This window comes from Macaca thibetana, chromosome 5, assembly GCF_024542745.1.
Source record: "Macaca thibetana thibetana isolate TM-01 chromosome 5, ASM2454274v1, whole genome shotgun sequence".
In the NCBI taxonomy this organism is placed as follows: domain Eukaryota; kingdom Metazoa; phylum Chordata; class Mammalia; order Primates; family Cercopithecidae; genus Macaca; species Macaca thibetana.
In genome coordinates this window covers 137,136,853-137,151,569 of record NC_065582.1, presented here as the reverse complement: position 1 = coordinate 137,151,569, position 14,717 = coordinate 137,136,853, and the positions used below count along the sequence as shown (strand labels likewise).

Sequence of the window (14,717 nt, the reverse complement as noted above, 5' to 3'; positions counted from 1 at the left end):
AGTTTTAACTTTTTATAGTAGATTTGTATATATTTTATGGTAAAAAATGATAAAAATAGACTGGTATCTGCATATATTTTATGCATTCATGACCTACTTAATTTTTTCTTATTTTTTTCAATATTCCTAGGCTATGAGATTTGTCTGTAAGATTTTTCAAATTGTCACAAATCTCAAAAAAATTTCTAATATATTTATTGAAAAAATTCACATGTAACTGGACCCAAATAGTTTAAACCTGTGTTGGTTAAGGTTCAAGTGTATATATCTTCTTCAGTGAAATGTGTGTTCATATCCTTTGCTCCTTTGCCCTTTTTTTCTTTTTTAAGAGACAAAGTCTCACTCTGTCACCCAGTCTGGAGTGTAGTGGTGCGATTTTGGCTCACTTTGACCCTCCATTCCTGGGCTCAAGGAATCCTGTTGCCTCAGCCTCCTGAGTGGCTAGTACTACAGGCGTATGCCACATGCCCAGCTAATATTTTAATTTTTTGTAGAGGCAGGGGTCTCACTATGTTTTCCAGGGTGGTCTCAAACTCCTGGCTTCAAGTGATCCTCCCACCTCCTTTGCCCATTTTTAAATTGGGTTGTTTATCTCTTTGTTGTTGAGTTATAGGGGTTCTTTATGTGTTCTGGATAACCCTTATCAGATGTATGATTTCGCAAATATTTTCTTTCATTCTGAGTAAAACTCTGTTGATAGTGTCCTTTGGTGTACTAAAGTCTTAAGTTTTATGAAGTCCAGTTTATCTATTTTGTTTCCTGTGGTTTTGGTGTCATATTTAAGAAACCATTGGGCTAGGCATGGTGGCTCATGCCTGTAATCCCAGCACTTTGGGAGGCCGAGGCAGGTGGATCACCTGAGGTCAGGAGTTCGAGACCAGTCTGGCCAACGTGGTGAAGCCCTGCCTCTACTAAAAAAAAAAAAAAAAAAAAAAAAAAAACCCAAAAAATTTAGCCAGGCATGGTGGTACACACCTGTAATTCCAGCTACTTGGGAGGCTGAAGCAGGAGAATTGCTTGAACCTGGGAGCTGGAGGTTGCAGTGAGTGAGATCGCACCACTGCACTCCAGCCTGGGTGACAGAGTGAGACTCTGTCACAAACAAACAACAACAACAACAACAAAAACATTGAAGAGTTGCTCATTTTTTGGTAAGAATTTTATAGTTTCAGCTCTTAAATTTAGGTCTATGACCCATTTTACATTAATTTTTATAGGTAATCCAATTTTCCCAGCACTGGTTTTGTTGATGAGACTGCCCTCTCCTCCATTGAACAGTCTTGGCTCCCATGTTGAAAATCAGTTGGTCATATATGTGAGAGTTTTTTTCTTGGCTCTGTATTCCATACTGTTGGTGCATATTACCATCCTTATGCTAGTACCATACTGTTTTGATTACTATACTAAATGTTTTATTTTTAATTGGCTAATTTATTACTATTAATGTGTGCCTTTAAAAATGTTTCTAATATACAATCATCCCTTGCATCTGTGGGGGACTGATTTCAGGACCTTCCTCAAGCACCAAAATCTGTAGATGCTCAAGTCCCTGATATGAAATGGCATAGTTTTTGCACATAACCTGTGTGTATTCTCCTGTATACTATAAATCATCTTTAGATTACTTATAATACCAAATACAATGTCAATGTTATGTAAATAGTTGTTATTCTGTATTGTTTAGGAATAATGACAAGAAAACAATATGTGCATGTTTAGTACATATGCAATTTTATTTTCTGAATATTTTGATCTGCAGTTGGCTGAATCCACAGTGTGAAACCCACAGATGCAGAGGGCTGACTGTATGTCTTTAAATTTTGCTTTTAATAGTTTCATTTAGTTGACAGTACTCCAAAAAGAATGGTGAATATTAAATTTATTATGAATACTGATGGGGTTATACTGGGAAAAAAATGTTAAAGCAAGCAAATTGTTGGTTATTTAATTCATATTGCACCTTTCTTTGGAAATTTGAGAATTAGAGACAAAAACATGAAGACAAAAAAGGAAATATTTGTCTTGCTTGCAGAAAGAACACAATAATGAGAAGACCAATGAGTCACATAATCTAGTAAATCATTCAATTATACGTTAAATTCTACTTTTATTTTAGTTCCGGAAGCTATCTACTACTGAAAATCTTCTGAAATTTCATAAAATAAAATATTGGTATTTTGTAAGGAATATTTTTACTAAAGAACTAGCAGTGACAGACTCCTAAGCCAAATATGAATGACTATATTTAGGCTCTTTTTATGTTACAAGTATGTAATTAATCTTCTGTTCCTTCAGACTGCAACAGCAACCAGAAAATTAGGAGAACATTAAATGTCATTTTCTCTTACTTTGTTATTACATGAATTATATTTTTATTTTTCTGTAGTACCTTTGTGCCCTTTCTTTTTATTATTATAATACTTTAACTATAGTTCTATAATACGTTATTTGGGATTTAGAATTATGAAGTAGAAATATTTTGTAACGAGAACACTAGGTTATAAATTAAAGGCAAAAATCTCTTAAAAAGAATAATTTTAACCTTTTAAAGTGTATTTTAATATTCTACCCCATGAACCAAATACATAAAATAGATGCCCTCCCTGTAACTCCCTTGTTTACTTTCACTTTTCTCTGATAAATCTCACAGTTCTAAAAAGTTATATATTGGCCCATCTTGTTTTATATTCCCATGCCTTTACTGTATCCCTGCATTTTGAAACAAATTCCATCAGTAAATATTTTTGTGTGTGTGTGTGTATATATATGGATATGTGCATAAGAATAGACTGCTGGTATTTAGTTTAATGTGAATCCATTCGATAAACATCTTTTGAATTTTTCCTTGCTTTAGATTCAATGGACTTAGTGCTAGGAATAGATGTTTAAGACATGATTTCTGCCCTCAAGGAACTTACATTATAGCTTAGAAAGAGTTCTTATGTTGAGAATTTATGCTCACTGAAGTCCTGAAGAGTTTTGATTTCAATCTTAGAGGAACACTAAGAACTCCTGAGCTAGATCAGGAAAATGTGTTGTATTCTGGCATATCTGACTTAGATATTCAAGGAGAGGTAATACAGTATCTCCCTGGTCCCTTTATTCTAAAAGGGAAAGAAAAAGAGCTATACTTCATACCAGCAATTAAAAAAAGTTAAAATATACAAAGAGTTGGACTTGTCAGTTGTAAATGTCTATTGAGGTTTTCGATGAGGTACATTAGAATTATGCAAAGCCACTTATGCCTTCATTGTATTGAATTTATAGTTCTACCTTTTTGATAACTGATTTAAAATTCACCTCCACTTTCAGAATGTGTTGGTGATTCTTTTGAGTTTAGAGGGTTTGCCATGTATACCAATAAAGATTGTTCTTTTATTTGTTCTTAATATTTTCATATTACAGTGATTTCCCTTTTTTAGTGTTCTGGAGATATTGGTGACATTTAATTTTGAAATCAATCATAAAGTTCTATCTTTCTACCTTCTAAATGTCTGTTGAATCTGTCTACTGCTTTTTTACTTCTTGTTGCTAAGATATTTCAGGGCATCATTCTACCTAAACTGGACAGCTGCAGTTTCCTTTGTCTGTATTAGAGGAGGCCCTTTTTAGCCATTTTCCATACTGCAACAAGTCTTCCTTGTAGAATGCAAATCTTACCCTACTTTATTGAAATTCTCAGTGTCTCCTTATTGCCTTTAGTTAAAGCTCAGAGTATGGCGTATAACACCTTTCATTATCCAACTGGTACTTATATCTCCAGTCCCTTCATTTGTCATCCTCTGCACTTTCCTTGTGCCTTACATGTAGATATGCATACGTACACCCACTCTTTCCCCCTTAAACAGCTTCTCCTCCTGTTCCTCTTCCTTCTTTTGAAACTTGATATTGTGTTCTGGGTGTTGAGGTAGGGCCTTCTATTTATCTGTTTAGAGCCCTTAACACTGTATTGCTGTGCTATCCTCTATCCTCTTGTATATTTCCTATATCCCTCTAGGATAGTGAGTCTTATTTTTTCCCTGTGTCTGTAGGACCTGGTACAGTGACTGGGCCATAGTAGGCACAGATCAATGATTATTGGTTGAACGAATGTAGATTACTTATTGCTGATTCAAAGTATGTCACTTAAAAAAAAAAAACAAGCATTTATTATCTCAGAGTGTCCATGGGTCAGGTATTTAGGAGTGGTTTAACTAGGTGGCCCTAGCTTAGGATTTCTTATGAGATTGTAGTCAGGATGTTGGCTGTGGATATCTAAAGGCTTGACTGGGGCTAGAGGATCACTTTGCAGGATGGCTCACATATGTGGCTGTTGACAGAAGACCTCAATTTCTTACTAGCTGTTATCAGAAAGCTTTGGTTTCTACTCATGTGAACCCCTCCATAGGGTTGCTGGAGTGTCCTCATGACATGGAAGTTGGCTTCCTTAAGGGCAAGTAATCTGAGAGAGAGCAAGAAGGAAGTCATAATGTCTTTTATGATCTGGTTACACATAGTCACTTCTGCCATATTCTGTTCCTTAGAAATGTGTTGCTAAGTATAACCCATAATTAAGAGGAGATTAACTAGACTTTACCTTTGAAAAGAGGAGCATCATAAAATTTGTGGATATATTTATAAACGACACAGAATGAGACAGTAATTTATTATTCTTCCTTGGACTTGACCAAAATAGGTTATTTTTTCTCTGTATATAAAATACTTTTGTCCAAATGGAAATACATTTGGCCCTCCATATCCACAGGTTCCACATCCATGGATTCAACCAACCATGGATAGAAAGTATTTGGGAAAAGATGTTGCAAAAAATAATAATAAACAATTTTATATTTGAAAATATAGCATAACAAAAATTTATATAGGATTTACATTGTGTTAGGTATTGTAAGTAATCTAGAAATGATTTGTAGGTATGTGCACATGGGCCTGGGCCACATGGGGAGAAGAAGAATTGTCTTGGGCCATATATAAAATATACCAGCACTAATGATGGCTGATAAGCTAAAAAAAAAAAAAAGAAAAAATATCACAAAATATCTCATAATGTTTTAAGAAAGTTTACAAGTTTGGGGCATGTTGAAAGCTGTCCTGGGCCATATGCAGCCCATGAGCCATAGGTTGGACAAGTATGATTTAAAGTATACAGGAAAATGTGCATAGGTTATATGTAATTACTATGCCATTTTATATAAGGGACTTGAGCATGGCAGGATTTTGGTATTCATGGGAGTCCTGGAGCCAGTTTCCTATGGATACCAAAGGATGACTGTGGTTATTTTTTTTTCAAGCGTATGCTTTTATTCAAATATTATACACATTTTTGAAGCTATAGTAATTTTACATATAAACATAATTATTTACTTGAGCTAGTTGGTACCTATTCATAATTTTACTGCAGCTTTTTCACCTAGATTCTGAAAATAAAATAAGAAAGTCATCTCATAGGTTCTATATTGCCTATAAAATGAATCTGACACAAAATTCACTGCTTTGAGGTTTGTAATAGGTCTTTAAGAAATGAAACACATCTATCTCTGAGTTGTATTTGTATACTTCATGAGAGAAAATCATAAATTATCTTTTAAATTTGTAGCTTAAAACACTTTAAATTGTACAGAAGTTAAAGTCCTTTTAGTCTAATATTCCTGACTTGCTCATTCAAGAAAAATTTACATGACAATCATTTTACTAGGTGGTGAATATAAGTAAACAAAACAGACATATTCTCTCTACTTGGAGTTCATAATCTGGTAGACAGCTAGATGATAAATGTATAAATAGATATTTTCCAATAATGTTAAGCGCAGACCATGGAAGAAATGCAGATGAGGTGATACAGGGTCATGGGAAGGCAGAGGTACTTCTACATTGCCAGAAAAGGCTTGTCAAGAGAGGTGACCTTGAAGCTGAAAATCAAAGGAATTATACCTGCCAGGAATTTACAGGAAGAAGGGAAGACCCTGCAGTGTGAACAGTTGGTGTATGAGGAATTGAAAGCATGCCTGGAGATGTCTGGGGGAGAGTGGAATGAAGTTTGAAAGGTAGAAAGGGATCAGATATCTAGAATTTTAAAGGGCCATGGTGAGGAGTATGGCTTTTATTAAACACACTGAAAGCCAGTGAAGGGTTTTAAAGTTATATACTATAGTTTCTGTTACCTGCTCCCTAGCCCCCAAAGCACTTTGTCTGCAAAGGAGAGAAAGTAGGAAAATAATAAGATCATTATAGTAGTCCAGGTGAAAGATAATGGCAGCTCAGATCTAAAGTGTTGGGAGAGGAAAGGATAGATGAGATCTAGTCTATAGGTAGAACCAGTAGGACTTAACATGAAAAGTGTGGGGGACATTGAAAGCAAGGAAAATACTCAGGTTTTGGCTTGAGCAGTTGGGTGAATGACAGTATTCTGAAATGAGACTGGAGGTCAGTGAAAAGGGAAGTCAAGAATTATTTATTTATTTGTTTATTTTTAATTGATATGGAGTCTCACTCTGTCGCCCAGGCTGGAGTGTAGTGGCGTGATCTCGGCTCACTGTAACCTCTGCCTCCCAGGTTCAAGCTCTTCTCCTGCCTCAGCCTCCCGAGTAGCTGGAATTACAGGTGCACGCCATGATGGCCTGCTAAATTTTCTATTTTTAGTAGAGACAATGTTTCACCATGTTGACCAGGCTGGTCTCGATCTCCAGACCTCAAGTGATCTGCCTGCCTCGGCCTCCCAAAGTGCTGGGATTACAGGTGTGAGCCATGGTACCCGGCCTTATTTTTGAACTTGTTACTTTTGTGACGTCTGTAAGTGACCGAATGGAGATGGCAAGTGGCAATCAATTAAACGATCCTGAAGCTCAGAGAGTTAGGAGGAGATGTACAGATGGTATGTAAAGTTGTAGAATGGATGAGCCTTTTTAGGGAGAGAAGAGCCCTAAAAACTCAACCTTTTAGAGTTTGCTTTAATGGGCTGCATTTTGCTTGCTTGTAAGACAAACCACAGCATAGAGGTTTGTCTGCACACAGAAGTTTGTTTATATTAGTTTATATTAAAACATCTAATTTCTTATTTATTTTTTAAAATTTTTGTCAGTAATGGTATTGTAATAGATGAGAAAGTATTACATCTCTACCGTGTCTGCCATTTGTTGAATGAGTAACAAAGCCCTTTGCTACCTGTGTGACCTTGGAATTTTACCTCTCTGAGTCTCAGTTTTCTTCTTCTTTTTTTTTTTTTTTTTTTTTTTTTGGAGACAGAGTCTTTCTCTGTCTCACCCAGGCGAGAGAATCCCTTGAACCCGGGAGGCGGAGATTGCAGTGAGCCAAAATCGCGCCGTTGCACTCCAGCCTGGGCAACAAGAGCGAAACTCCATTTCAAATAAATAAACAAACAAACGAATAAACAAGCAAACAACAGAAATTTACTTCTTACAGTTCTAGTTCAACATCAAGGCACCAGCAGATTCAGTGTCTGGTGAGGGCCCACTTCCTGGTTCACAGACAGGGCCTTCTTGCTGTGTCCTCACATGTGGAAGAGGCAGAAGAGCTTTTATAAGGACACTAATCAATTTATGAGAGTTCCACCCTCATGACCTAAACACCTTCCAAAAGTCCCACCTCCTAATACCATCATATTGGGAGGGTTGGGATTTTAACATGAATTTGGGGTGGGGGTACACAGACATTCAGACCATAGCAGGCAGGCGGGCGGGCGGGCGGGCGGGATGGCGGACGGATGGAGAGACAGACAGAAAGATAGACAGACAGATAGGGAGATAGAGAAATAGAGATACACATCACATAAATATACTTGCGTATAGCATAGTGTCTTAAATATCTGAAACCGATTCTTTAATGTTCATATATTTCACATATTGTTTTTGTCCAGCTTTTCTCAGTCTGTCATAACTTGGCTACCTTCAAAGAAGGTTAATTTTTTAAATGATGAAACTCTAAGGTGAGGTTTGGTTTGAAATATTTTTGAAGTCTAATGAGTAGAATGAATTAAAACAATATTATAAGACTGGGCACAGTGGCTCATATCTGTAACCCCAGCACTTTGGGAGGATGAGGCAGGCAGATTACCTGAACCCAGGAGTTCGAGACCAGCCTGGGTAACATGGAGAAACCTGGTCTCTACCAAATACACAAAAATTAGCCAAGCGTGGTGGTGCAGGCCTGTACTCGCAGCTACACAGGAGGCTGAAGTGGAAGAATTGCTTGAGCCTAGGAGGCAGATGTTACATTGAGCTAAGATTGCGCTACTGCATTCCAGCCTGTGCCATAGAGCAAGACGCAACAAACTCCCTTTTTGTTTGACGCGAACAAACTCCCTTCGTATATGCTCTGCTATGGAAAATATTCTAAACTTTTTACATTTAGATTATATATTCCCTGAGGTTTTCAAATTATTTGAAATATGTAATAATGTGTTTGATAATATCAAAGGGAAAACATTTATTCCACATGTATTAGATTGAACTGTAAAAATTACTGATACTCTCTTTTTTCTGACCTGACAAAAATGGCAATTTCATTTGACTCAACCTTAATAGAAAGAATTTTTTCTAAAAGTCTTTATATTCTTCATGATTTGATTTTAGCACTTTGTGACTTTCATTCATTCAACAACATAATTTACTCTTTTCATTCTTAAATCCTAATACACATCTTGAGGGTGACTTTAAGGACTACAAGTGCTTGATTAGAAGCTATTTGTTAGGCTTCTAATATTCTGGCACCAAGTCAAAGACTTTACATATGCTATCGCCAATCCTGACATTAAATCTGAAAGAGAGGAATTAGTATTAATGGCAGAGCTACAGTTTGCATCCTTTTTATGACCTAGTCTTATAAGTCACATAGTACCACTCCCAGCATTTTACTTTTCAAAAGTGAGTCCCATTCAAAGGGTATGGAGAAAAAGGCTTTTCCTTTTAAAAGTAGGAATGTCAAAGAACTTGCTGATACTTAAAATCACCACAAAATGCTAGAGACTTTGGGATGTACCTTTTGTCATGGTGAAAATTTTATTTTGCTCTTTTAAAAAGATTCTTCTCTTTGATAACCATGTAAAAATGATTTACAAAAGATGAGTGGTCACTCCTGAGTTCTTCCTCTTTTAGAGTTTAACTTGAGACATGATCTGTTAATTATGCACAATGGAACCAATTAGTCTGAATGTATCTTTTCCCAGTTTTTCATATTGGTTTTTAAAAAAACTATTTTATTGGATTTACAAAATATATAACTAATTTATAAATTGTTTTTATTGTTGATTCTATGAAAGCACTAAATCCTACCTCTTGTTTTCTGTGATAATTATTTTGTATTTACTAAATTTATGTTTTGGTGAATTCCAGGTGACAGTTTACAGATTTCTCATGGGCAATCTGCAAATCTGGTTTCCCTAAAGAAAATTGCAGATCATGTACAGTGCAAAAACATATGTGGCACAGTCTTTCAGTATGTGTATGGAATATAATGCCAGATTTTCCTGAAAGCTTGGTGATGGGAAGGAGCTTTGAGAGCAGCAGAGTGAGAAAACTTGAGTGTGTGAAAAGGGCTGACAACTGTGATATAAGCCATGCCTTTATATTTATGGCTAATCTGGAGAGTAGAATGGAGGTATTCTGAAATAACTTTAATTGCAGTATTTTTTCATGTAGTATGTCATATTTGACAGGGGAAATATTGCATTCAGGAGCTTCATATTCACCCTCAGATACCAGCCTGTCAGACTGCATGCAGAAAAATCACAGGGAAATACTCATCTCAGTTATGGATTTAATGTTCCGTAGTGAATGGATTATAAAGCCAGGACTAAAACCCAAGAGTGTAGTAACCCAGACTACACTTTGGGATCTCATCTTCCCTGGCAAAATCTCAGATTATTTGCCCTAAATTTTTAGAGCTTGTTTCCTTGTTAGTTTGTTACTTTTCTTTAAACTATCTACCTATGATTTAAATATGTCCCCTCCAATATGCAGGTGTTGAAATGTAATGGCCATTGTGGTGGTGTCTTAGTCTGTTTTCTGTTGCTTAAAACAGAATACCTGAAACTGAGTAATTTGAAAACAAAAGGAATTTATTTCTTATGCTTATGGAGGCTGAAGAGTCCAAGATCTAGGAACTCCCTCTGGTGGGGTCCTGCTTGCTGGAAGGGACTCTCTACAGAGTCCCAAGGTGGTACAGGACATCACATGCTAACTCAGGTCTCTCTTTTTCTTCTTAGAAAGCCACCAGCTGATCCCCATGAGAACCTTAATCCATGAATAGATTAGTCCCTTCATTAGAGCAGATTCCTCATGAACCAGTCAAAGGCCACACTTCTAATTACTGCCACATTGGAGAATTACATTTCAACATGAGTTTTGGAGAGGAGAAATTTTCAAACCATAGCAGATGGTATTAAGAGGTAGAGCCTTTAGGACGTAGTTAAACCCTGGAGGCTCCTTTCTTATGAATGGGATTAAGACCCTTCTAAATGAGGCTTTATGCATTAGGTTTCTTGCCCTTTCACCTTCTGCCATATAAGGACACGTGCTCCTCCCCTCCAGAGGATGCAGCAATAAGGCACCATCTTGGAAGCAGAGAGCAGCCCTCACCAGACAACTGAACCAGCCAGTGCCTTGATCTTAGATTTCTCAGCCTACAGATCCATGAGGAAATACATTTCTATTATTTGTAAACTACCCAGTTTCTTGTATTCTGTTATCACAGCACAAATAAACACAGAAACTATCATGCTGTTTTCAAAAGGTTTTGTTTTTTAATTATTACAAAGCAAAATTGACCTTTTTGTGGTATACAGCTTTATGGAATTTGATACATGTGCAGATAAGAGTAACTGCTACCACAGTGAGGATACAGGACAGTTTTATCACCCAAAAAACTTCCTTGCTGTGTTCCTTTATAGTCACAGTCCCTTTCACCTCTAACCCCTGGCAACTGCCAATCTGTCTTCATCAATATAGTTTTTTTTCAAGAACACCATATAAGTGGAATTACACAATATGTAATCTTTTGAGACTGGTTTATTTGACTTAGCATAATGCCTTTGAGAATCATCCAAGTTTTTATATGTATCAATAATTCATTCACAATCTGGATGCAGTGGCTCATGCCTGTAATGTCAGCACTTTTGGAGGATCACTTGAGGCCAGGAGTTTGAGACCAGCCTGGGCATCATAATGAGACCCCATCTTTATGAAAAAACATTTAAAAATTAGCTGGTTGTGGTGGTGTGTCTAATCCCAGCTACTCGGGAGGCTAAGGCAGGTGCATCACTTGAGTTCAGGAGTTCGAGGCCGCAGTGGGCTATGATTGTACCACTGTACTCCAGCCTGGGAGATTGAGCAAGATTCTGACTTAAAAAAAAAAAAAATTATTTTACTTTTGTTGAGTTGTATGGGTGCACCATAGTTTGTGTGTCTATTCACCTGCTGAAAGACATTTGGGTTATTTCTATTCTTTGGCCATAATGAATAGAGATACTATAAACTTTTGTGTATAAGTTTTGTGTGAACATAAGTTTTCATTTCATTTCATTTCTTTTTCTTTCTTTTTAATTTTTTGAAACAAGGTCGTTCTTTGTTACCCAGGCTAGAGTACAGTGGTGCAGTCACATTGCATGTAGCCTCTACCTCCTGGGCTCAAGCAGTCCTGTCTCAGCCTCTTGAGTAGCTAGGACTACAAGCATGCCACCACACCTGGCTAATTTTTTGTTTTTAATTTCGTGTGTGTGTGTGGAGATGGGATCTCACTATGTTGCCCAGGCTGGTCTTGGAACTCCTGGCCTTAAGTGATCCTCACACCTCAGCTTTTCCAAGTGTTGGGATTATAGGTGTGACCTACCACACTTGGCCCAGTTTTTATTTCTTCAGTGCCAGGGTCAGCAAACTTTCTGTAGAGGGCTGGATGAAGTATTTTATCCTTTAGGGTCTCTGTTGTGGGTACTCTGCTGTTGCAGTGTGAAAGCAGTCATAGACAATATGTAAGTAAATGAATATGGATGTGTTCCAATAAAATTTTATTTACAAAAACATGTGGGCTAGATTTTGGTACATGGCTGTAATTTGCTAACCCCTGTTTTATGGTAAATACTTAGGAATGGAATTGCAATTTATCATGAGTACATAATAAATAAATGTTTAATTTGATAAGAAAATGCCAAACTTTTAGTTTATTGACTTAAAATACAGTTAGTTTAATAACATTTGAATCATGGGATGTTATTGAACTCAGACTTCATAGTTCACGCAGCAAGCTCACCTAATTTATAAGACAGGCTTTGGTCTTGTCTTACATTGAGGGTCTATTTTGCCTTTTACTTTTATTCATATTCTTGTGTGGTCTTTTGACTTGATATATCTTTTCTTCACAGATAAAAGGCATACTCATTTTTAAAGTAATTTTCATTTGAATTAGTTAAGATACAGTCGAACATTTTAGGGAGGTTGCCTTTTTAAAAAAGTATGTATTAGGAGCAAAGGATTAGAGATGGAGTTGCTAAGTTTTTAAATCAATTAGACAGTTGATTGTATCCTAGAAATTGAATATAGCTGGATATACTCTATACTCATCACACCATGATGTCTCTTTAGAAGACTTTGTTTCAGTGCCAAACGCAAACCTTTTCAGTATGGAAGCTAAACCCAGACTGTTTATCCATAAGGGAAGCTCACCTTTGAGATCATATCTTTGTTTTGTGTTAGTTTTTGATGACAACTTAAGTGTTAAATCTTAGGTTAGTAGCCAAGTATCTTTGGAATTCTTCTTAGGAACAGCATCCTACATATGGAAGGTTGTTGTTTGTGTTTTTTTCTGAGGGATGCATAATTCACTTTCTATTTTATTGTGATTCACTTTGCCACAAAAAGCTGGGTTTGGGGTTAAAAGGTAGGTAAATCATCTTGGATATATCAATAGCTAATGAAGTTGAAGATGATGAATAAATCAAAGGAGGTCTATTTTTGTGATTATGATTTACTATTACTTTTTCTCTTCTGAAAAAGCAGTGAAGCTCCAGAACCATAACAACATCAGGGAGGTGGGAAGACCATTTTGTGCTAAGAGTAGTCCTACTCGTCTTCATGCAGTGGTTGAAAGACTGTATCCATGGGTGGGATGTGCTACTGCTGATATGATATGCTTTTTTAAAAGAGGTAACTATTTGGGGAAAAAAAGGACTCTTCTCTACTTTCTGTGGGCTTGGGCATTGGCACTTGAATCACTGGTGTGGCAATTGAACATGATCTCCTTTGAGAATCAAATAAAAGTCATAGGTCATCTTTCTAGAGTATATGTATGTTCACAAATTTAATATGAAGTTTCAGGGCTTCATTTACCCCCAAGCCAGCATTGTCCAATATAACTTTCTGTGACAATTAAAATGTTTTTATGTTGGCTCTGTCTAATACAGTAATCACTAGACACATAATAGCTGTTGAGCACTTCAGATGTGTCTGATGCAACTGAGGAACTAGATTTTTTACTTCATGTATTTAAATTAATTTGTATTTAAGATTAAATATCCACATATAGGTAGTGGCTGCCGGCTTAGACTCTTTCATATGCCAAAGGTTATAATCCCTATAAAAGAGGTTTTGTGAATGTCATTGTTAGGAATTTAATTTGTTCATTTCACTTCTGATTTTTGCAATCAAGTAATAGTTATTGTATCTTGCTTTTAAGTTAAATTTTAATAGTTGTTGTTGTCTCTATATACCTTCTTCTTCTTCAGGGAGATTTTAAGGCATTTTTCAATATTTGATCCTGTTTCTTTCATAATGGAATGTCCAGAATAGATTTGTCCTGGGCTTTTAAGCTTGTTCAGAGAATGTGAGGTGACTACCTGTTGCGTCGTGTGTTGTGGGCTCTCTAGCGTCACTTTGTCCTGCATTAGGAACACTCTGGTTATTTACAGCCACCTTTGCCCAAGTATTTTAAAAGTGCATTTCCCCTTTGGGAGACGGAGGCAGGCAGATCACCTGAGGTCAGGAGGAGTTCAAGATCAGCCTGGCCAACATGGTGAAACTCCGTCTCTACTAAATATAAAAATTAGCTGGGCGTGGTGGTGTACACCTGTAATTCCGGCTACTCAGAGGCTGAGGCAGGAAAATTGCTTGAACCTGGGAGGTAGAGATTGCAGTAAGCCAGGATCAGGCCACTGCACTCCAGCCTAGGTGACAAGAGTGAAACTGCATCTCAAAAAATAAAATAAAATAAAATAATTAAAAAATAGTGCATTTCCATACTCAAACATTGTTTAGCAACAAGCTGAAAAGTTTATAGGTGACCTCCATACCGTCTGATTTTATATTTCTCTGGCAGTGGTTCTCAACCCTGGATGCACATTAGAATCAGTTGGAAAACCCGTAAAAACCCTGCCCAGGCTCTAGCCCCAGAGACTTGTGATTTGAACAGAGTGGCTTCCAGGCTTCAGAGCATTTTTTAAAGCTTCTTAGTTGATTCCAGTATCCAACCAAGCTTGAAAAGCCCTCATGTGTGAGATAGTTAGTGGACCCGGGCTACCTGTGTTGAGGAAAATATTCTGAATTAGAGACTAATTGATAACCTTTTTCCCCCTCTTTCTAGTTGGAGCCCAGATTTCAAGTCTTCAGTAAATTAACTTCAAGCGAATGGGCCCTATTGTGCTCACACATTCAGAACCTGTTACCCAAGGAATTCCCTAAAGGTCAGTCTCTGGGAAGAAAAATTAGTGGGTTTTTGTT

At 36.8% G+C, this 14,717-nt stretch overlaps 2 protein-coding genes across 12 annotated transcripts in view; one reads left to right on the top strand and one right to left on the bottom strand.

Moving 5' to 3' along the window:
- OCIAD2 (OCIA domain containing 2) overlaps positions 1-14,717 on the bottom strand; it is a 1,147,735-nt gene that overhangs the window by 418,751 nt on the left and 714,267 nt on the right. The gene's annotated exons all lie outside the window — the stretch shown is intronic.
- WDFY3 (WD repeat and FYVE domain containing 3) overlaps positions 1-14,717 on the top strand; it is a 309,436-nt gene that overhangs the window by 59,810 nt on the left and 234,909 nt on the right. For 4 of the 11 annotated variants that reach the window (XM_050790042.1, XM_050790041.1, XM_050790040.1 and 1 more), the window contains one exon: positions 14,581-14,680. The exons of 6 other annotated variants lie outside the window; for them this stretch is intronic. The gene's annotated coding sequence lies outside the window, so the exon portion shown is untranslated. Of the gene's footprint in view, positions 1-7,732; positions 11,414-11,472; positions 13,149-14,580; positions 14,681-14,717 lie in introns of those variants that run through there. One more of the 11 variants, XM_050790043.1, reaches the window with a different exon arrangement.